The sequence below is a fragment of the Ambystoma mexicanum genome, chromosome 5q (genome assembly GCF_040938575.1).
Source record: "Ambystoma mexicanum isolate Mex_15411 chromosome 5q, UKY_AmexF1_1, whole genome shotgun sequence".
Lineage (NCBI taxonomy): Eukaryota > Metazoa > Chordata > Amphibia > Caudata > Ambystomatidae > Ambystoma > Ambystoma mexicanum.
Window position 1 is genome coordinate 237,511,212 of NC_090933.1, and position 21,676 is coordinate 237,532,887.

Genomic DNA, 21,676 nt, shown 5'->3' on the forward strand with positions numbered 1-21,676 from the left:
GATTTCAATTTTTATCAGTTGAATCAAATCCCACTCCTGACAACATATGCAAGGAAGGCATGGTATCAAAGGAAGACAAACACAAGTGATCACAGAAGAGCTGTTGCAGTGCAGAATACACCACAGCCCACTACAGTCAAAGAGATGCAACAATTCCTGGGGTTGTGTAACTACTGTAGAGCTTGGATTGTTAACTATTCTAGTCACACAAAACCTCTCCTGCAGGGACTCAAAGAAGCACAGAAGAGGAAGGGGTCAATGACATGGACAGGCGAAATGGTGACATGTTTTACAGAATTGAAAAATGCTATAAGTAATGCTCCAGTACTGGCAACCCCTGATTACACATTCTAACAGACATGTTATGACTGTGTTGGCTCAACAAACATCCCTGGGAAACAAGCCCTTAGCAAATTACAGCAGTAGTTTAGATCCAGAAATGCAGGGCCAATTTCTCTGTGAACAGGCCTTAGCTGCTGCAGCCTTTGCTATTGAGAAATACCCAACCATCATTACGAGATTTTTTTAGTTACATTATATGTAAACCACGCTGTCTTTGCAATACTGCAACGATCAAAATCCACATTAAGCACACAGAGGGTCTCTGCATGTGAAGTAATCTTTTCCAGTCCATCCATTCACATTGTAAGAGGTAGCACAGTGAACCCTGTCACGTTCATTGCTATAGCTGTTGAGGAAAGAGAGGAGGTTCATGATTGCGTCACTTATGAAGGTCCCAAACATGATATGGTGCGGGCACGGGAGGATGCACTGGAGGAGGGGGAAGGTCTGCATCGTTGATGGCTCATTGATGTTAGATCAGGAGACTGGCTAGAGACACACGGGCGTGGATGGGGAATATGAGGCTGTTAAGAAAAGATTACCAACACATTCTGCTCAGGCAGCGGAACTCATTGCCTTAATTGAGGCATTGGCGGCATCTCAAAGATGTTCAGTAACCCTTTACTCGGATTCGGCATACATCACCACTACCACTGTACATTCAGGTTTGTACAGGTGGAAAAGGAGGGGGTTTAGTGGGTCCAACGGCATGTATAGTATGCAGCCATAGTGTAAAGATTGATTTATGCATTATCTCTCCCTTCGTTAGCAGCAGTGGTTAAATGCACCGCCCACACCCAGAATACAGACCCTGGGCCTCATTACAAGGTTACAGTAACCTGCTGGTGCTGGCGGCGTGTTACCGGCAACCTCACATTATCGTTTCTGCCGGTGTTACTGGGATATCCAGGCGGCAGGGGTACGGTACGTTCCCATACCCATAATGTCCCATCTGACTCCATGGGAATGGGTACACTGAAGCACTGGCACTATTGGTGGTAGTGCTTCAGTAGAAAACCTGCAGGTAGGGGACTGAGCTACCATCAGGTCAGGCCTGCCGGTTGTTCAGTGCCCCTATTGGCAGATTCTGAGTGATCCGGTCCGGAATTAAAGGTGCCAGTGCTGTTACCGGCACCTTTATTTCCAGACCAGGTCGCTCAGAATGAGGAACCCTATTTCACTCAGCAATGATGCAGTACACAAGGCCAGCAAGGAAGCGGCATATGACAGGGACCCCCATGTCATTGCATATCAAGGTGGCAAATAAGTAGTTACTGTTAAATGTTCCATACACTGCAGTACCGATTACACAAATAATTGAGTTGCAGGTTACAGAAACAGGCACTGCAAGAGGAGAAAGATTTGTGGGTGAACGGTGCTGCTCGCAGTGCCTGACGGGCCAGATTTGGCGACAGAATATTACAGGTAAGGTGCTAATGCCACAGGAGTTGCTAACAGTTGATTTTGAGGAGCTGCACTACCTGGTACATGTTTTGAAACAGCACATTGCTGATGATATTTCAGAGGACTGGTTTGTCCCCAATGTGCAAAAATGTCTCAACACATTGGTGGAAAACTGCACTACGTGCCATCTCGTCACTATCAAGATGATCAGGACGTTGCAAGGCACATTGCCCCATCCCAATGGGACATTCCGGGAACTTCACATTGACTATGCAGATATGTCTAACAGGTGTAGTACTTACCATTACCTTATAGTTGTGGCATGTCTGTTCTCCCGTTGGGTTGAGGCTGGCCGCAGTTTTTTTCCTTGCAGGTTGTTTATTGTTTCTATGTGAATATTTTATATAGTGGGAGAATATAAAGGGAGGGCTAGTGGGATTATGGAAAGTCTTTGAGAATGAAACATACAGGGATAACACAAATTAGGAGGGAAACTTGTGAGAGTAATACATGTAGTGGATCACTATGCCCCCCCCTGCTCTTATATCTCAGGGCCTTTGTGCACTTTGTTACTCCTATCTTACACCTAACAACATACTCCTATCTTACACCAATGGACACATTAACATAAGACACAAAGAAAACACATGAATCTATTCAAACAATAAAAACACTTTTATTCATACATAACAATGCATGATGCAAATCTCGAATTTGGACCTTTTATGCTTTTGGTGCAAATCTACCAGGCAATGACTAAGCCTTACAAGCTTCTAATACAATCTAATTGCCACCATTCGTCTCCATTCCACACCATACTTCTTCCCTCTCTCTCTCTAAGACAATCCCTGTCTAATTTGCCCTTCTCCAAACCCAAGCTCTGTGTGAGTGTCTGCCCTAATCAATCAGTTCAGGCCATAAACCATACTTCCCATTTGCATGTGCAAGCTTCCCTTGGTCTCATCTCGAATGTGTCCCATCTCTCCCCTCTCCAGCTCACTTTGCCAAGTCTGGTCACTCGAACTGCCTCAAGCCTCTGCCAAGCTAATTGTTCTCTCCCAAGCTGGTCTGCCAAGGCTGCATCAATCCCACACCAAACGCCACTCGATCTCATGCCAACCAGACGTCTCTCTCTCTCTCATCGAACTCCATCTACATTTTCAAACTCCAATCTCCTCACCTATGGTTATACTATTCAATGACGTACACATATCCATGGTTACATTAAGCATTCCTTCGTTTCTCTGTGTGTCAGCATTCTATATTTGAGCCGTGCCTAAATGTCTGGGTTGCATGTACTTTACTTTGTAATCACTCCGTGTTCTGGTCAATCACTGCATGTTCTTTGTCAATGTGACATTTTATATTCTATATCATGGCCTTCTCCTGTCTGCGGTACAAAACACCATCCTACCATCTATTCATATTTCGCCATTCAAATCCTCTATCACTCTCTCCTCAGAGAACAGACCATCTCTCCTCTCCATGCAAAAGCACTCCCTGCTGCCTGGCCGCCACATTCTCTGTCTCTGCTGTCTGCGAACACAATGCCTCCAAGATGCTGATAAGTTAGGACGTCTCATTCGTGAGTTATGACCTTCCTACCAAGAAACTGTTTACATTCCTTTCTTCAGACTAACTCATAACTTCTCTGCAGTCCATGGCACTTCTGTGGGTCTCCTTTCAGAATGGCTTTATAATGCCATAGGCCTCATGCTTTCTATTCTCGAATGTAGTGCCTAAGACTATAAATTCATACCAAGCACTATACTTAAAGCTCAATGCATATTCTAAGTGCACACTCAATGCGTGTCTCTCTACAATGCATACATAATACATACCAAAATATCTCTACATGTGTCTCTAAATATAACATGTGTACATGTCTCTACATGGCACTTCAAATATAACAGGCCTCATTCTCTAAGCAAATACAAATGGCTACATATATGTGGCAGAATAATTTGGATAGTCTAATGATGCTACTTCATGTATTAATCAAAATGTATGATGGATAAATGGATCCCTAAATGGGTAATAATGGTTAATGATTCCATAATGATAACAAACCAGGCTTCTCCATTCTATCAGGTTTCACAATCTCTCCCATTATCATTATATAATCATTACTAATGATTTGTCAAACATGTCTCATTGTGCTGCATGCTAAAACGAGGCAAAATTGCAAAGGGAAAAAACATTCTATTTCATAATGCAAAAAACCCTTAAAATGCAAGCATTTCACCCTATCAGCGGCAAGCTAAATATTCAAATGGTTAGTTGCAAATATGTGTCAGAATTCAGAATAGCATATTCAAATTTCTATTAGCAAAAAGTCAAGTCAAAAGTCAAAAGCGTCTACAAGCAGAAAACGAAAATGCAATGTATAAAATCATTGCATATGTACTGTGAATTCAGGTGTTTCCAAATTAAATGTGTCTAGCACAAAATTACAGTATCACTTTCACAGATGTCAAAGCTCATTTCAGGTGTATGCATTTCCAGTGTATACATAGCAGTGTATTGGTCATACAGGCCAATTCATTTACATTCCAGTCCAAGTTATTTCCAGGTTCACACTGCATGTCAGTCTGTGATCAAATCAGTAGTATTCCAATCAGTATTCCAAGTCAGTACAAATCCAGTTCTAATGCGAATATCAGCCAAAGAATGTCAACAAAGCATGTCAACGAAGCGAGTGTTCACAAATGGGTCACAAATGTGTCATAACAAGCATATATATGTTCAGCAAACATGCGTATGGGCATCAAAGCATAGCCCAAAGCAAAGAGTCAGTGTTCTAGCTGCAAACAGACAAAGTGTGTATCCTGCAAACTGACCATTTCAACAACAAATTCCAGAGTCTCACTGCTGCAAGATCTCCCTCTGTTGATGCCAATCAGTTCAGATTCTCAAGCATTTTCCTCTCTTTCCCCATCTTCAAAGCTTTCCCTAGTCTATCCTCTTTTGATACCGATGTATCATTCGCGTGGCACTCATTCAGAGTGTTGCAAAACAATGTAGATGGCAACTCTCCTCTGGAAATTCCATGCACAGTGGTCCTTCACATAGGCCAAACTCCAGCTTTCAAATTCTCTCTTTCTTGCCAGGTCATGCTGTTGCCATGCCATGCCATTATTCCAGTTCATGCCATGCCAGTCACTGCTCTTCTTTTGAGGGACCAGCCAATGTTGGATGCAAGTGCAGATTTCAAAGCACCATGGTGTCAGATCAATGCTCTCTCTCTTTCACTCAAGAACCAAAGCTTCACTGCTTTTCAAACGTGGTTAGCAGCAGGAATTCAAATGCTTTCAGAGCGTGTCTTCCTGCTCATTCACATTTCTCTCTTTCTCCTCAGGCCCAAACTTGTGTCTGGTTCTAGTTCACAAGGTAAGGCATTCCAAATGGATTCTCTTCTCGCTGCAGATTACCAAACAGCTCACAAACGAATTTCTCCTTTTGCTGAAAATCTTTCACTGCTCTTTCTCTCTCTCTTAGCACAGAATGCTGCAAGGTGTCAGTTTCAATTCAGTCACAATCTTCACTTTCCATGGCTTAGTTGTCATGCCAGGAATTCAGGTAGCAAGCAGGTTTTCTGGGTACATTCTCTGAGCACAGCCATAGACAAAGCCACACCTAAGGCCTCAAATCGGTCGGTCGGCATTCCCCACAAGTGCTGCTGCAAAGCATAGCTTTCAGGTACTAATGCCTCATCACTGCTGCTGCAAGCAGCCATGATGCAAAATCACATAATTTCATCAAGATCTGGTCAATCTGGCCTGGTCAGTCTATCATTCTGGTCATGCTGCTTTCAATCGTCATGCTGCTGCCAATCATGGTCTGGTCAATTCATGCGATGCAATCTGGTCAGTCAAGGCGATCTGCAAGTCTCGGTCTGCAAAGCTCAGTCTGGTCAAGGTGTCGCTAAAGATTTCATGCAAAGAAAACAAAAGTGCAAGTATCAGTTTTCAATATCAGACACAGATGTATTCGAAGCTAAAAACAAAACAGCATTTCTCATTGTGCACTGCTGCACATAGCTAGTTCTAAACTCCCCATGCCTCTCAAAAGACATCAATGCTAGTTTCTCTCAGTGTCTACAATATCAGTTCTAGTGTATCAGTCTGTCAGTGCATCTGTCTAATAATGCATGTCTCTGTTGCTGTCTTTCTCAAAGCAAAACAAAACAACCCATTTCATGTATACCAAAAATTGCACATTCAAAATTTGCACATCCAAATGCTGCAAAACTGCATTATTCTCATTCAATTGCACTCCATGTCCTGCAAGACAATTGCTTTCTGTGTCATTTCCATGTCTTCTAGTCACGCACTCCGCTTTCAAAATTATGTATTCACAATGATGCTGAATCACTTCATGTTGATAAAACAAATCGATTTCATTCAAACAGACACTACAGTATGTCATACAATTCAGATTGTTTATTTGAAGTGAAGGAATGTTGTTTCAAACAGTCTGCTAGTCCCGTGCAATGTTTCTGTCTAATGTCAACAATCCTTCTTTCCATGCACTCATTCAAACTAAAAAAAAAAAAAATCAAGCAATCCTTTATCTCAGAACATCCAACTTGCACGATTCACTCTGTTCATGTTCTCCTTCAATGCTATCCAAGTTTCAATGTCAATAGACAAAAAAATAATTCACTGGATAACGTAGGCAAAATACTGTTGCTATCACTCTTGCCAAAAATGCCATCACAAATGCCATTTCTATTCAAATCAAAGAATTTCAACATCTCGTTTCTCTTCACAAACCTAGTTTGCAAATGCTTCACATAAATGCCTCCATGCACATAACTGCTTCCAGGCAAACGTCTCTCCATTGATACAGTTTCACAATGCAAATCTTCATAGGCAAACCCTCTATGCTTCTGGGTCACATTATTTCTGTCATTATTCTGAGTTAATTCTTACTCCACACAAACAATATTAATTTCTATAGGAACTCTGTTCCCACCCATCACTGCTGTTGACAAAGATTTCAATGGGTATAATTGCAAAGCTGCTGGGATATTTTCCCAGTCTTCAATTACATGTCTGAGACGATATATTATTGCTCGCAAGTCACTAATATATGGTGTCATTTCTTCTTCACTATTCACTTTCAATATGGTTGGTGCCCGTGATACTTCCCAGGCCTCAAGCATATTTCTAAGCCGATATCTTATTGCCTTCAAGTCATTAAAAAAATGAGCTCATTCTGCAGTTTTAATTATTCACCCTCGGGAATTCTCTTCAAACAAACCTCACGACACTAAGTGAGTTTCAAAAAAACAAATTCCAAGACTTCTCTAAACATGCAGATACAGTCGTCGTCTTGCCAAAAAAGTGCACAAATTTCAACCAATAGGAATCCTAAACAAAAGGTCAGATTTGCCCAAAAAGTGTCAGTCTCTGCGGAGTTCCAAACAAACAAAATACCACAAGCGTCTTCAAGAAAAAACTGTTTCTCTCGCTCAGCCAAATGAATATACATTCCCCAAAAAATTGTCAGTCATGAAATACTGCTCTGGATCAATTCCAAATTCATATTCCGGATTCAAAGTCAGTCAGACAATTGCGTTCTCCTTCCTACGGAGAACAAAATTGTGGACGAAGCATGCTCTAATTCTTAACATCCCCAAGACAGACAAAACATAAAACATAAAATATCTATTCCCACAAACTAACAGAAAACAAAGCTGCACACGATGTTCAAACTCTGACTTCAGCAAATCGATAAGTGGATCAAAGCCAGCTGCAAAACTCTGCAGACTAAACCCTCTGTTTCATCTTATCAGTCAGCATTAGTGAAGTCCTTGTTCGGGTGCCATTTTGTGAGAGTAATACATATCTGACAAAGCTACCTTTGGCCTAGCCCCTAGTGGGCGACCATGTATCAGTCTTAGACAATCTCCTAGGGGGGTTTGGATCACTATGCCCCCCTTGCTCTTATATCTCAGGGCCTTTGTGCACTATGTTACTCCTATCTTACACCTAACAACATACTCCTATCTTACACCAATGGACATATTGGGCCTCATTACGACCCTGGCGGTAAGGGGTTTACGCCAGCGTTAGCTGCGCCGACCCCTTACCGCCAATTACGAGGTCCCTTAGCGCCATGGCGCTTTTAACACCTGCTTTTAGCAGGTGTTAAAATCCATGGCGCTAAGGGACCATGGAGTTAATTACGCCACCGTAATTTACGGTGGCGTAATTAACGCCTTCCCCACTCCCATTATGCCCTATGGGGCAAGAATGGGAATGGGGAAGGGTAAATGGGGATTGGGGACTTACCGCCCCGCCAAGGTCGGAATGGGGCGGTAAGTCCGCCAACCACCATGGCGTAAACGTAGTTTACGCCATGGTGGTAAAGTCACGGCCCAGGCGGTAACTTACCTCCTGGGTCGTAATGAGGCCCATTAATATAAGACACAAAGAAAACACATGAATCGATTCAAACAATAAAAACACTTTTATTCATACATAACAATGCCTGATGCAAATCTCGAATTTGCACCTTTTATGCTTTTGGTGCAAATCTACCAGGCAATAACTATAAGCCTTACAAGCTTCTAATACAATCTAATTGCCACACCATTTGTCTCCATTCCACACCATTCTTCTTCCCTCTCTCTCTCTCTCTCTAAGACAATCCCTGTCTAATTTGCCCTTCTCCAAACCCAAGCTCTGTGTGAGTGTCTGCCCTAATCAATCAGTTCAGGCCATAAACCATACTTCCCATTTGCATGTGCAAGCTTCCCTTGGTCTCATCTCGAATGTGTCCCATCTCTCCCCTCTCCAGCTCACTTTGGCAAGTCTGGTCACTCGAACTGCCTCAAGCCTCTGCCAAGCTCCTCAATCTCTCCCAAGCTGGTCTGCCAAGGCTGCATCAATCCCACACAAACGCCACTCGATCTCATGCCAACCAGACGTCTCTCTCTCTCTCTCTCTCTCTCTCTCATCAAACTCCTTCTACTTTTCAAACTCCAATCTCCTCACCTATGGTTATACTATTCAATGACGTACACATATCCATGGTTACATTAAGCTTTCCTTCGTTTCTCTGTGTGTCAGCATTCTATATTTGAGCCGTGCCTAAATGTCTGGGTTGCATGTACTTTACTTTGTAATCACTGCGTGTTCTTTGTCAATGTGACATTTTGGCCTATCTATATCATGGCCTTCTTCTCCTGTCTGTGGTAAAAAACACCATCCTACCATCTATTCATGTTTATCCATTCAAATCCTCTATCCCTCTCTCCTCAGAGAACAGACGATCTCTCCTCTCCGTGCAAAAGCACTCGCTGCTGCCTGGCCCCCACATTCTTTGTCTCTGCTGTCTGCGATGCTGATAAGGCAGGCCGTCGCATTCGTTAGTTACGACCTTCCTGCCAAGAAACTGTTTACATTCCTTTCTTCAGACTAACTCATAACTTCTCTGCAGTCCATGGCACTTCTGTGTGTCTCCTTTCAGAATGGCTTTATAATGCCATAGGCCTCATGCTTTCTATTCTCGAATGTAGTGCCCAACACTATTCATTCATACCAAGCACTATACTTAAAGCTCAATGCATATCCTAAGTGCACACTCAATGCGTGTCTCTCTACAATGCATACATAATACATAACAAAATATCTCTAAATGTGTCTCTAAATATAACGTGTACATGTCTCTACATGGCACTTCAAATATAACAGGCCTCATTCTATAAGCAAATACAAATGGCTACATATATGTGGCAGAATAATGTGGATAGTCTAATGATTCTACTTCATGTACTAATCAAAATGTATGATGGATAACTGGATCCCTAAATGGGTAATAATGGGTAATGATTCCATAACAATGAGTAATGATTCCATAATGATAACAAACCAGGCCTCTCCATTCTATCAGGTTTCACAATCTGAGGAGGAGAATACAATCAGTATACGGGTGTTACATTTGAAACTGTTGCCAATGGGCACCAGCCTGAATCGGACAACATGTGGCATAATCACATGTGCGAAGTAGGGAGGAAAAGGTCAAATGAGAGCTGCTATGTATGCTCTTTGATACCTCATGCAATGGGGCACCCAATTTGTTTATACCACAGGAAATGCCACCTTTTATAGCCCAGTGTCTGGTACACTTAGCCCTGTGCAGAGTACTTAGTCTTTTGCAAGGGCACACTGTCCAAGCAGTATTTATGGACAGGGATGATGAATAATGTGCCAAGAAGAAAGAACAGGCACAGTACAAGGTACGCCAATTGTTGAAGATGGAAGGAGCATTGTTTTCCAACAATGTATGGGTGGCAGGAGTAGTGAGCTGTGCAGCAGGGGGCTTACTCGGGTTTCTTGAATAGGTGGTGGCATATGTCAATATGAACTGTGGCAAAACAACTACATTCCAAAAGTGACATGTACTGAGCTAAACAAAACACCAGCCAAAGTAAAAAGGCCAGCAGAGGACTCTTTTTGCTTTCAAGGAAATGGCACTGTACCCATAGGAACAAACAGCCATTGGATTAAGTAGTTATTCATACCTGATCTAACTGAGGGCACAGCATCGTTAACAGATGTGTACTGGGTGTGTCGACAATAATGTGGTTGTATTGTATTTGTCATTTATATAGTGCCCGTTCCCCATTTGTATGGCCTCAATGCGCTTTGTGGTTGGAATGCCCTCGGTGACCATAGTCCATGTGTGGGAGATTCTAAAAGTTAATTTAGAAGATGCGTGTGTGCATTTTGCCAGGTTCGGGTTTAGGTGGGCTGGCTGAACTCCAGTAAGCAGACCAGAGGTCAGGCATGTGGGCGAGTGCTGTTGTTGGTTTAGGATAGAGTGCTATTTTCAGGAGATTCAATGTGTGCCCAGCCAGACCGACATTTTTGATAGGTTGTCGCTGTATACTAATAGCAGAGGTGTTGAAGTATGTCAGGGGTTTCAGTGTGGATGGTAATATGAGCTGCTAGCCCAGATTTGCATAGCCATAGCTGCATTCTAGAGTACATGGTTGGGTGGCCGTGCCTGCGGCTTGGATCCACAGATGTGGTGCAAGGTATACATACCTTAAACATGAATGCATATGCATATTTACACCTCCCACCATCATGCAAGGGTGTATATGCTCGCTGACCACCCTACACTATGCAGTTCTAGTAGTTACTGACTCTCAAATATCAGTTTTAAATATGACAGCCCCACAACCATTTCAGGAGAGAATTGCATTGGCTTAGAATAGAATTCAATTTAAAGCCTTTGCCATCGCACATCGCTGGATTTACGGCGAAGCTTCTGTGTACTTGAAAGCAAAAATTTGCACATACGTACCCACTCGCTCTCTTAGATCGGCCGACCAAAACAAAATGGTGGTAGAGAAGCATAATGGTAAACTAGGCCTAGGCAAATCCTTCCTGACAGTTACTGCAGGTCTTTGGAACAACTTAGCCATTAATATAAGAAAGGAAGTGAAATACTTAAGCTTTAGGAAGCACGTTAAGACTCATTTTTAGCTAATTGACCCTCATTTTACATCTAGCTTGATTCTTTGTTTTATCCCGTGTCTTATGATGGTATTACGCGAGTTCATGTTTCTGCGCCCCGAGACTCGTGAGTTACCAGTGCAATAAAAATAAAATAGAAATAGAAAACCAACTAATCCCCCAACCGTTAAGCATGTTCATCGCTCACTAAGAGGTTGTTGTCAGAAAAGATCTAATTACCTGACCAAAGACTCCTTCGAGAAACTAAAGGAGATTACATATCAATACCGGTTGTTTACCAAGGCAGAAACCGTTTTTGTCTCCCTTCTGGTGCAAGGTTTCCAGACTGCAGCCAACGCAAAATGGCTGCAGATAATTAGATGGGAGATGATTCAGATGACAAACCAAACAGAGCAGGGCCTCAATTCAATTAGGAGAGAGTTGAGAGCCATTAGGCTCATGTCTCTTCAGAACCGATATGCTCTGGACTTGCTCACAGCTATGAAAGGGGGCATATTCAAGACAATTGGACTGTCATGCTGTACGTGCATACCCCAAATGATGCTGACAACAGATTGTTATCCCATGCGATAGGGGACCTTCACAATTTAAGGACTGCCATGGAGAAAGAAGCTGTAGTGTCAATGCAGATGCCTGATTTGATGCCTTTTTTTCATGGGACCCATCGTAGCTAGAGATAGCTGTAAAAATGCTGGTTCCCATCATAGTATTCTTGTTAGATATCTCTGTTCCTGTCAGATGATCCTGAGGTGCTGCACAAAGACTATGCCGAAGACCACCACAATGATGATTTCAATAAGGGGGGTAAAGTTCCTACTCTCACAAAACACAAGTACACCCAGACTGATAGGTGGGATGGGGTTGTCAGGGCAAGAATGGTAAAAATAGAGCAGCCTTTGGAATCACTGGGGATGGTGACCACACCCCCACCAGACACAAAGAAAAAGATTGAGTGTTAGGTTGATTTGGCAAGAGATGGTGGTTGCCGTTTTATGAATGGAACTGGAAGAATATGCCGGAGGGGGGGTGGGAGTTTACGTCCAATATGTAGGGCATGGGTACCCAAGGACAACGAGTATAGAAGGAAGAAGAAGGGTTAGTTGATTGTGTAATAACTAAAGGGAGCATGTTGGAATGCATGTGCAACATCCTAGCCAGGCAAAAAGTTTCAGGTTGTAGAAAACCTATTAGAAAGCAACATCGGAGGAGCAGAATTAAGTTCGCCACAGACAGCACATATATTGTTTCAGTTAGGTTTGACACATATTAGATACGCACATATAGCAACACAAAAAGAGCAACACGTGTATTCATGTTATATAATTTCTTTATAACGCGCTTAACACCGGTGACCAGTTTCTAAGAGCAAGTCCAGGATTCAAACCTGTGCTGCTATGCGTTTTCTTGCTTCCAAGACAAATGCTTTGCCCCTGAGCCATCCTCCATGCTATTGTGGTTTTAGATCTCATAGATAGGGAAGTATTATAGGATCGTTATTTAGCTGGTGTATTGTTGTGACGTAGGACAGTGTGATGTATGGGAAGGACTGAAATAAGCAAAGATGGTGTCAGCAAGGTACTGTGGTAGACGGGACGTAGGAGTATTAACTTGGCAGAAGTATCACCATTTTTTATGTTAAGGCCTAGTACACGATGAATAGGCAAGAACACAGGCCTTGGTATGGAGCTGCGGCTCTCGTAATTTAGCTCCAAAAACGTATCCCCTTTCCGGTGCCTCAGAAGAGTAGCCGAGGACAGAGGCACTAATGGTGCGTAGATAAGCACTAAGTGTATCCAGATGCAGGGCCTGAACATGGTGGGAATGAAATGTTAGTTGACAGAAGAGCAGGAAGGCATGCATCCTTTGAAGGACAGATTCATGAGAATAGGGTACGAGGCCCTATGATGCCAATGAACCAGTCAAAGATTAACAGCACTACTGACTTTACCCCGGGGCGGACCCATATGAATTACACCTAGACACACAACTTAAACGAATCCTCAAAATTCAGACTCGAGAGCGATACCCTGGTCACATCATCCCTGGGCACTTGGGGCTGGGAGGAGATAAGGGGGGAGACCTCTTTGGAAAATCTTGTGATTTGCTACAGAAGGAGCAGGGGTGATCCCAATACATTTATTACAAGGTCGGGGGTGCAGCTCATGTGCGCCATGGCATCTGGGTTAATGAGAAAGCCTATTGTCTCATCAAAAGCAGGGTTGGCCTCGCCAACTTACTTTGATCGTGTCTGGAACAGGAGGGTGCACATCATGTGATGGTCCGAAAATTACAAACCTATTGATAAGAACCGACCAATCATATACTTGGGTTCGATAGTGATGGGGGAGCGTAGATGTGGCCAATTGGGGTGGTGGGTTTATGTTGCAACTCATTATTGTGTTAGCATTGCTAATTATGGCTTATCAGCCTATAAAGGATGTAACCCATTGCAAAATCAGAGATCTGCATGTCAGGTAGGTTCTACGGGACTGTCTGAGCCCCCTTTTGCATGTAATAAATCTTATTTTCCCTTGCAAAGAGCTGCAGTGATTATTTTGTCATTTTGGATTATTATTATTCCCCGGTTGGTTGGTTGCCAACCTTTCAGTACTAGGGCAAAAATGTCCCTAGTGCAAAACAAAATGTACTTTCAAAGAATGTTTTGCAATAGGAAAAAGTTTGCCCTAGTGCTATTACAGAATGGTGTGCATAGTTTCGGTAATCTGATCCCTTATATTTACCAGGGACGTTGTTGGACCATAAATCAGGCACATGCAAAAGCTGAGGCTTTCATGTCCCTACACCACATTCTTTCTTTGTCCGAATATGGTGCTTTTAAGAAACGTGTTGTTTCTTCTCCGAACAACATATTTCTATTTTTACACCGACCTTTTGAATCGGGCCCTTGGACTGTTGTTAGCCTGTAAGGTGCTGGCATGGTGTGGTAAATGAAAGTGGTGTATTCAATGTAAGCCACCACTTTTGTATTGCTGCAGAATATGCTTGTCAGGAAATTGCCATTCCACCACAGAACATCATTTTTCTAAATGTGCAACCTCCTCCGAGTCTAGCCATCTGTGAGGTGTCATGAGTGGAGAAAAGAGGCAGGATTCATTGCAGAAGCGTTAGGATTTGCTTTTGAAAAAGACGTTTCTATAAGAGTCCCTTAAAAAGATAACCCATAATTAGGCCAAGTCTTTGATGCTTGTATTTGACGTCAGATTTGCTCTGCCCATGTCAACATTGATGGGCTCCTTCTGCACCCACTTTACATGATTTTTCTAGGCAGCTGCAATGATACCTCCCTTATGACATCAGAATGGAGGTGGATGGATTTGGCAGGGATGAAGGGGGGGGTAGGGAACAGGGCATGTCACCCACGTGCAACACATGCACACTCACAGACAAGCACACCCACACGCGCAATTATGCACACATCCACACACTTGCGCGCACACACCCACATTTCAATGGGGCATTTGCAGTCTTCAGAATCAGGCAGTAATTTTAACTCCTTTTGTTAAGGGATAAGTGAACTCTTGAGGAGGCTCGCCACTCAGATCCAGCATAGCTGTACTGGCAGGGGGGGGGACGCAGTCCACCCACTTTTTTCAAAGGATGGACTCAGCCCACCCACCCACCCCCAACCCCCCCCCCCCCGCTAAAAGGAGAAACATTGAATGTCCTCTTAGAATTTAGGAATTAAAGCCAAAGTCGGGGGAAGTTGTCATGTTTGCAGGCCAGACACTCACCACTGCTCTATATGACCTGATGAAAAATAACAAACTAAAGGTGAAATGTCCCATTTCGGTAATGCAAGTTGAGGGAAAACATTTGTACTGGTTCTTGAAGTTTAAAACATGCGCACCTTTTAACGTTTTCAAAAACACTATTAGAAGAAAATATCCTCTCTTGGTTTTTTGTGTGTGTTGATTTTATGAAAGGGAAATGCTATTCGTCCTGTGCAATTTGGGTGGTTATGCAAAGCCAATTTAATGAAATGTGCATATTTCACCTTGATATGCTACGTCATATCCCATGGCATTTGTTGACGAGTCCCCCCACTTTAATTTTTAGGGCGTGACCCCTGCACATGTGTGCAATCACATTATTTGCTGATTTTAAGAAAGGTGTTGTTAGGGTAGCACCTGACCGAGCAAGACGTTCCCAAAATCTTTGAATGCCTGCTCTGGAGATGAACACCTGTGGTGGCGGTGAGGTGTGAGTGCTAAAGGCTCCACTGCACATGTCAGGAAACAGGAAGCTCTCACTGATTCCTGGTTCATGCCTGGGTGGAGCATGAAAGTTGGAGGCCTGAAGAGAAGTGTCGAGTCCGAGCCTGCTTGGGAAACAAGTAAGCAAACAAAAAAGCTTTTTTAAAATGTGTGTGTATGCATGCGTGCAAGCAAGGGTGTTGGATGTGTACGCATACGTGCATGCAAGTGTGTGTCTATGTCCGAGTCTGAATGAGAGTGCATTGTGAATAGTGTGTATGCATGTGAATGAGAATACATTGGCAATGTTCTCGACGTGCAACTGATTGAGAGAGAAGCTGTGTGGATAAGTGGCTGGTGGGTTAATGGGTATGAATGTGTGCGCTTGTGAGCCTGGGGCCAAGGGGCATTGGTGCATCAACAGTATTTTTACAGTGACATGGTACGTTCAATTGGCATTTTTGGCAAAGGCAACGTTAATTTATTTATTTTGTTTATTCCAGAGGCATCTAGGCGCTGGTTACAGAACAACAAGAATAGTGGCAAGAGAAATGAATCAGTACAGAGTGTTTGTCCGATTTATTGAAAGGCCAAGTTTTTAGGTGTTTTCTGAAGGCCCAACAGGATGGTTCAGATTGCAGGGAGAGCGGTAAGGCATTCCAGAGCTGAGGATCAATAACAAGAAATCTGGAGCCCCCTGCTCTATTGCTCGTGAATCTAGGAACAATAAGGCGGTGGCTGTTGGCAGAGTGCGTTGGTCTTGTGGAGGTGGATTTTATACATCTGTGTGAGAGGTATGGCGGGGATGTTTTGGAACTGCAGTGGTGAGTGATGGCGAGAACTTTGAATTTAATCCAAAGCCAGTGAACCGGTCTTCTGGATGCTGTGATGTGATCACGTTTAGAAAGCCCAAGGGCAGCCTGGAAGGCGTTGTTCTGAATGACTTGCAGCTTGTTGATGTTCTTTTCTGTGGTGCCCACCAAGGGTGCATTTCAATAGTCTAGTTTCGAGCTGATAATGGTTTGTGTGATGGTGAGGTAGTTGTTGATGGAGAGAAATGGTTTGCTGGTGGTTATGAGTTTTGTGGTGTACACTGCCGACGAGGCAATAGTATTGACGTGTTGCATCATATTATTGGCGGCATCGAGGTGGACACGCAGTGTTTTTACTGTTGGAGATACTGGAATTGTGATGCCGTCAATCATGAAAGCCCGATAGGCTGGATCAAGTTTGGTGAGTAGGGCTTGGGTGCCAATGAGCAAGATTTCAGTTTTGTTCTCGTATAGACAAAGTAGGTGGGAGCCCATCTAGGCTTGGATAGTTTCATAAATGGAGTTAAGTTTGGTAGTGTCCTGTTGGTGGTCGCCAGAGTGGGGGATGAGGATTTGCAGATCATCTGCATAGTTTGTGTATTTGATGCCTAGTAAATCAAGTTGAACAAAAAGGAGCCATGTGTAGATGTTGTAGAGGCTGAGGGAGACGCAGGAGCCTTGTGAAACGCAGCCAGAGACTGGAGTTGGAGGGGCGTTGGAGTTGCCATATAAGACTCTGGATGTTCTATCTGCCAGGAAGGATGCAATCCATTTGGTGGCTTCAGGGGAGAAATTAGCAGCAGTGGTGAGATGGTGGCAGAGTGTTTGATGGTCGACAAGGTTGAAGGGGGCAGAGAGGTCTAAAAGCAGGAGGAAGGTGAGTTTGCCAGAGTCTGTGATGTCATCAAGTTGGTTCTTTAGGTCCAACAAGGCAGATTTGGTTCCATATCCTGGGCGGTAGCCAGATTGCAGGAGACTAAGGATGTGGTGTCATTCTAGATAGTTTGGGATTTGGATGTAGGCTGCTCGGTCAAGGATTTTGACGAGGAAGGGGACAGTGGTGATGAGGCGGTAGTTAGTAGGGATAGAGCAAAGGTTTTTTGAGCAGGGGCGAGATCCAGGCTTCCTTGAGAGTGGAGGGGACAGAGGCAGAAACAAAGGATGCATTGATGATGGCTGTGATGAGTGGCAATAGGGCTTCTGTGCAGTCTTTGATGAGCGGGGCTGGGCAGTCATCGCCCTCACAACGCAACGGTTCGAGACCTTTGATGAGATGGGCAACTAAAGGTTCAGTGATGTGGTGAAAGTTGAAGGATGGGAAGGAGAATGCAGGGGGGAAGGTGTTAAGGGGTTGATGAGCTGGGACTTGGCACAGATGGCAGTGTGTTTTATATAAGGATCTTGTTTTGTACTGTAGTGATTTTTTCCAAGAGTGTGTCTTGCACCTTACCGTACCAGGGGTCATCTTTGGTCAAGTTGGAGGGTGGGGTGGTTCGGGTTTAGAGTTGGCACATGGTGGTGAAGAGTTTGCGTGAGTCAGATTTAATAATACCAGTTCTCTCATTGTAGAAGGAGGGTTTGATTAGTGTCATTACGTGGAGGATGGTTTGGAGTGGGGGGAGTTTATATTTTATCGGGCAGGTGGCCTGGACGTTTCTTACTGTGGCATGACATTTTTTACCCACATTAAAGGCAATGCCAACATGATGTCTGTTCTTACATTGGAGTGGGAACCTTTATGCAACTAGCAAGCGCATGTTCCTTACAGTGGCTTTGCATTTTTTACTGGTGTTAAGGGCAATGCCATAAAACAAAGAGGAACTCCAAAAAACAACCGGAGCAAAAATGGAGCAATAAGGCATAAACGAAATGGTGTTCCCGTGTGTAAAAACATTTAAATTGTGGCTACAACTTGTACTATTTGCATGTTACATTAAATGGTAATTTAATCACATAATTTATAGATCCATGGTACCTATGTATGTAGTGTAAAGTTGACATTATTTTCATTAAAAGTCACAATTATGTAGAAAAAGAGAAAGAGAAAAAATAATAAAAGTATTCATGAAATTATTTTTATTTTGTGGAATAGAAGAAATTCTTTGGAAATCATAAAATAAACATACCAGCTTCGTATAATGCTGATGAATCAACTAAGTTGTTCAAAACAGAATGAATAAACCGGATTGATAATATATCAACGACTGAACAGTATTTATGAAAAACAATGCATGGTTAGACATGTAAAGGTGAGAAACCAACAACAGAGAAAGTATTGTTTTGAAAAAACACAATGTGTACAAAAGTAAATTCAACATGAAAAATTGAAACATGAGTACATAGACTTATTTTAAAGGAAACAACAGGGAAAATGATTATTGAAAAGAAACACACTTCCAATGTGATTATACACAATGTTTGACCCAGAAGGAATCATTAAGGGTTATTCCAAAACACGATGTACAGCTAAATTAACTGGCTGTCCCTGGCTAATGCATAATTGAACCATCATCATGTGCAAATTAGCAAAAGAAATGTGCATTTCAACTTTTTGTAGAAATCAATAATAAATGAGAAGATCATTTCATAGAGTCCTGGTTGGTAGATACCAGTTTGAGGCTGATGCAGAAGAGCCTACACCGCCCGCTTGCCTAAGTTAGTTGAAGAGTGGTTGGCCAACCGCTATTATCCTAATAGTATAAAAAAGTACCCATGCGGGAATTTGGCACAGTGGGAGTTTCGGTGGAATGAAAAAGTGTACCACCTTCATCAGGTAAAGGATTTCTCTATTCAACCCCTAAAAGAGGTATGGCAGCAAGTAGATATTTAGAGGGTATACAGGTATCATGGTTTCTTATAGCGCTAAGAATTATTTGAATCAGTGAAACTGGGTAATCAAAACCAGAGAGGGGAACCACAGGGCCAGTCCCAAGAGGCTATTAGACCCATCAACAAGTGTGGTCACTAGGGAGGTGCAGAGATCTAGCAGAGATGAACACACAGTACATAAGAAAGACTGGCAAATGAAAAGGTATCATGAGCCAAGAAGGAAAGCAGGGGTGCAGAGAAATCACCCCACCAGAGGTAAATTGGGGTTGTGCACAGAAGGCAAAGAAAAGGGAAAATTCAGAACTACGTATGTAAATGGGGTATCACACTGTGAATAATTGATGATAATCCAAAATGAGCTAGCCAACTGGAGGATTGGGTCAGTGAAAGCGAGTAGCACCAGCGAATTAGGTGTATGATTTGAAACGAAGGTGCACAAACTGCTGGTGCACATCTGTAGTCTTATGCAGCTAGTGCCCCAGGAAAAGAAAAGAAGAGATGGCACTCAGTTGTCATTCAGAAAAAAAATAATTAATAACAAAGTGCAGAGTTATAGTTGAGAACTTCTTACCTAAATGTTATCAAGAGGCATGACGGCACAAAGTCTTTGCCACACAAGTTGCGCAGAGAAATGTCAGAAGGCACGGGTCATTGAGGTAACTTGGTTGGAAAAATGGCGCCAAGCTAAAGGAAACACAGAAAGCGCAGCAACTGAATATCGAAAATAGAGCCACGCAATGAAAGATTTGCTATGTGAAAAAAATAATTAGGCTGCAGCAGACCGTGAACCGTGTGTGAGCATAAGTGGGCAATAGCCGAAGGCACATATGTAGCTTGTTAAATGTGCCAGCATAAAAAAATAGAAATAAAGGCCAACACGAGGAGGACTATGTATCAGTTTACTATCCGAAGCGCTGGTCTCACCTGTGTATACGCACTGCTACAGGAGATCAACTCTCATGCAGGCAGGACGTCCCGCGTGTTGTCCCCGAAGCTCGCAGCTTGAACAGATCAGCTTTGTGGAGACATATATGCGTACACAGCGTGATCTGGCAGTTACAGATGCAGCCCGCATATGGAAAAAGAAAGAGGATGTAATCTGGAAGCCGGCTTTGTGGCGCAATGGAGAGAGAAAGGGGACTAGTATGAGCTCCCTTGCGCTCTATATTGGAAGATGCCTGTGAATAGGCGCAAGAGTTTAATAAAAATGAATACTATCTGTTGAGTCTTTCCGTATGCAAAAGAGGGAGGCAGAGAGCTTGGAGTGAAACAAACAAAATTAATAATTGCAAAAAGTGAAAAATGAATAAAAAATTAATAACTGCATAAATTCACTATCAGCCATAGAGCAGGCTATGTTCAAGGTGCCATCATATTGACTGTCATGTGGCAGGGATGGTGTTAACAGATAGTAAAAAGAAACAAAAATAAAAACAAGTGGGGGTTGGCTAAATTGGCTGGCATGATACCATGTTGGAGATAGTATATATTGCAGAGAAGACATGATTGTGTAAAGACATGGAATTGAACGGGGCCCTACGCTGTGTGAACTGTACCCCGTATGGAATTGGAATATGTGCTGGTAAAGAATTCAAGTACAGGGTGGAATGAGGACAGACTCAAAAAAGAGTAGACTACCAAATGGGCAGTGCTTCATTGAGGCCTCGGTCATAGCTCCCAACCTTTTTTGTCACCAAGGCGGGTGAAAACACCCGATTTTCTTTTTGGCGGGTGAGAGGCCCATAGAAGTGAATGGGCGTATGAGGAGCTTGACGGGTGATTCATCAGCTTTCAAGGCGGGTGACACCCGCCAAAAGCAGGTGAGTTGAGAGCTATGGCCTCGGTCAATGGTATGTAACCGAAAAACCCAACAGGCTTCTTTATTTGCCAGGGCTAGATGTGGGTTAGTGGTATCTTTAACCACATCTATTATCCACCATGATATATCTTCGGTAGAGTGGCACTTTGCCAGCATGGTGTGTGTTCTTACATGTGAGGGGCATTTGTGCGGCCAGTAAAGAAATGTTTCCTTTCTGTGGCATTACATTTTCTTTACGTGTCTTAAGGGCAAAGTCAACTGGGTGAGTGTTCTTACATGGCGGGGGAAGGGACATTTGTGCAACCAGCAAGGAGATGTTTTCTTACTGTGCCATAACATTTTTACTGGCATTAAGGTTATGCTTACATGGGGACGGGAAGCATTTGTGCAGCTAGCAAGCACCTGTTTCCTTACTGTGGTATTGCAAGTTTTATTGCTGTTATGGGTAAAGTTAACATGAGTGTTTTTACACAGTGAGGATGGCATTTGTGGAGCCAGCAAAGATATAGCTTCTTACTATGGTATGCCATTTTCATTGGCATTAAGGGTAAAGCCAATAGGAATATGTTCTTACATATGTATACTGGCATACATTGCCAGAGCCAGCATCAACATGTTTTCTTATGGTATCATTACTGGCATAAGGATATGATATGGCATTTATAACACACCTGTACACAAGTGTTTCTAGGTGCCACAAGACAAGGGAGGGAAGACAAGACAAACAAACCTATTAGGCCTTGTGTCATTCGGGACGATGTA

The 21,676-nt window shown here is 43.0% G+C and overlaps 1 protein-coding gene and 1 long non-coding RNA gene across 2 annotated transcripts in view; both read right to left on the bottom strand.

The window, feature by feature from the left end:
• Positions 1-21,676, bottom strand: part of LOC138497346 (uncharacterized) — a 441,719-nt gene that overhangs the window by 153,715 nt on the left and 266,328 nt on the right. The window lies entirely within an intron of this gene.
• LOC138497347 (uncharacterized) lies at positions 2,407-20,186 on the bottom strand. The gene is made up of 3 exons (XR_011278569.1): positions 20,020-20,186; positions 19,667-19,779; positions 2,407-5,670 (listed from the first exon to the last, which is right to left on the bottom strand). It is a non-coding gene; the product is annotated as an uncharacterized lncRNA (long non-coding RNA).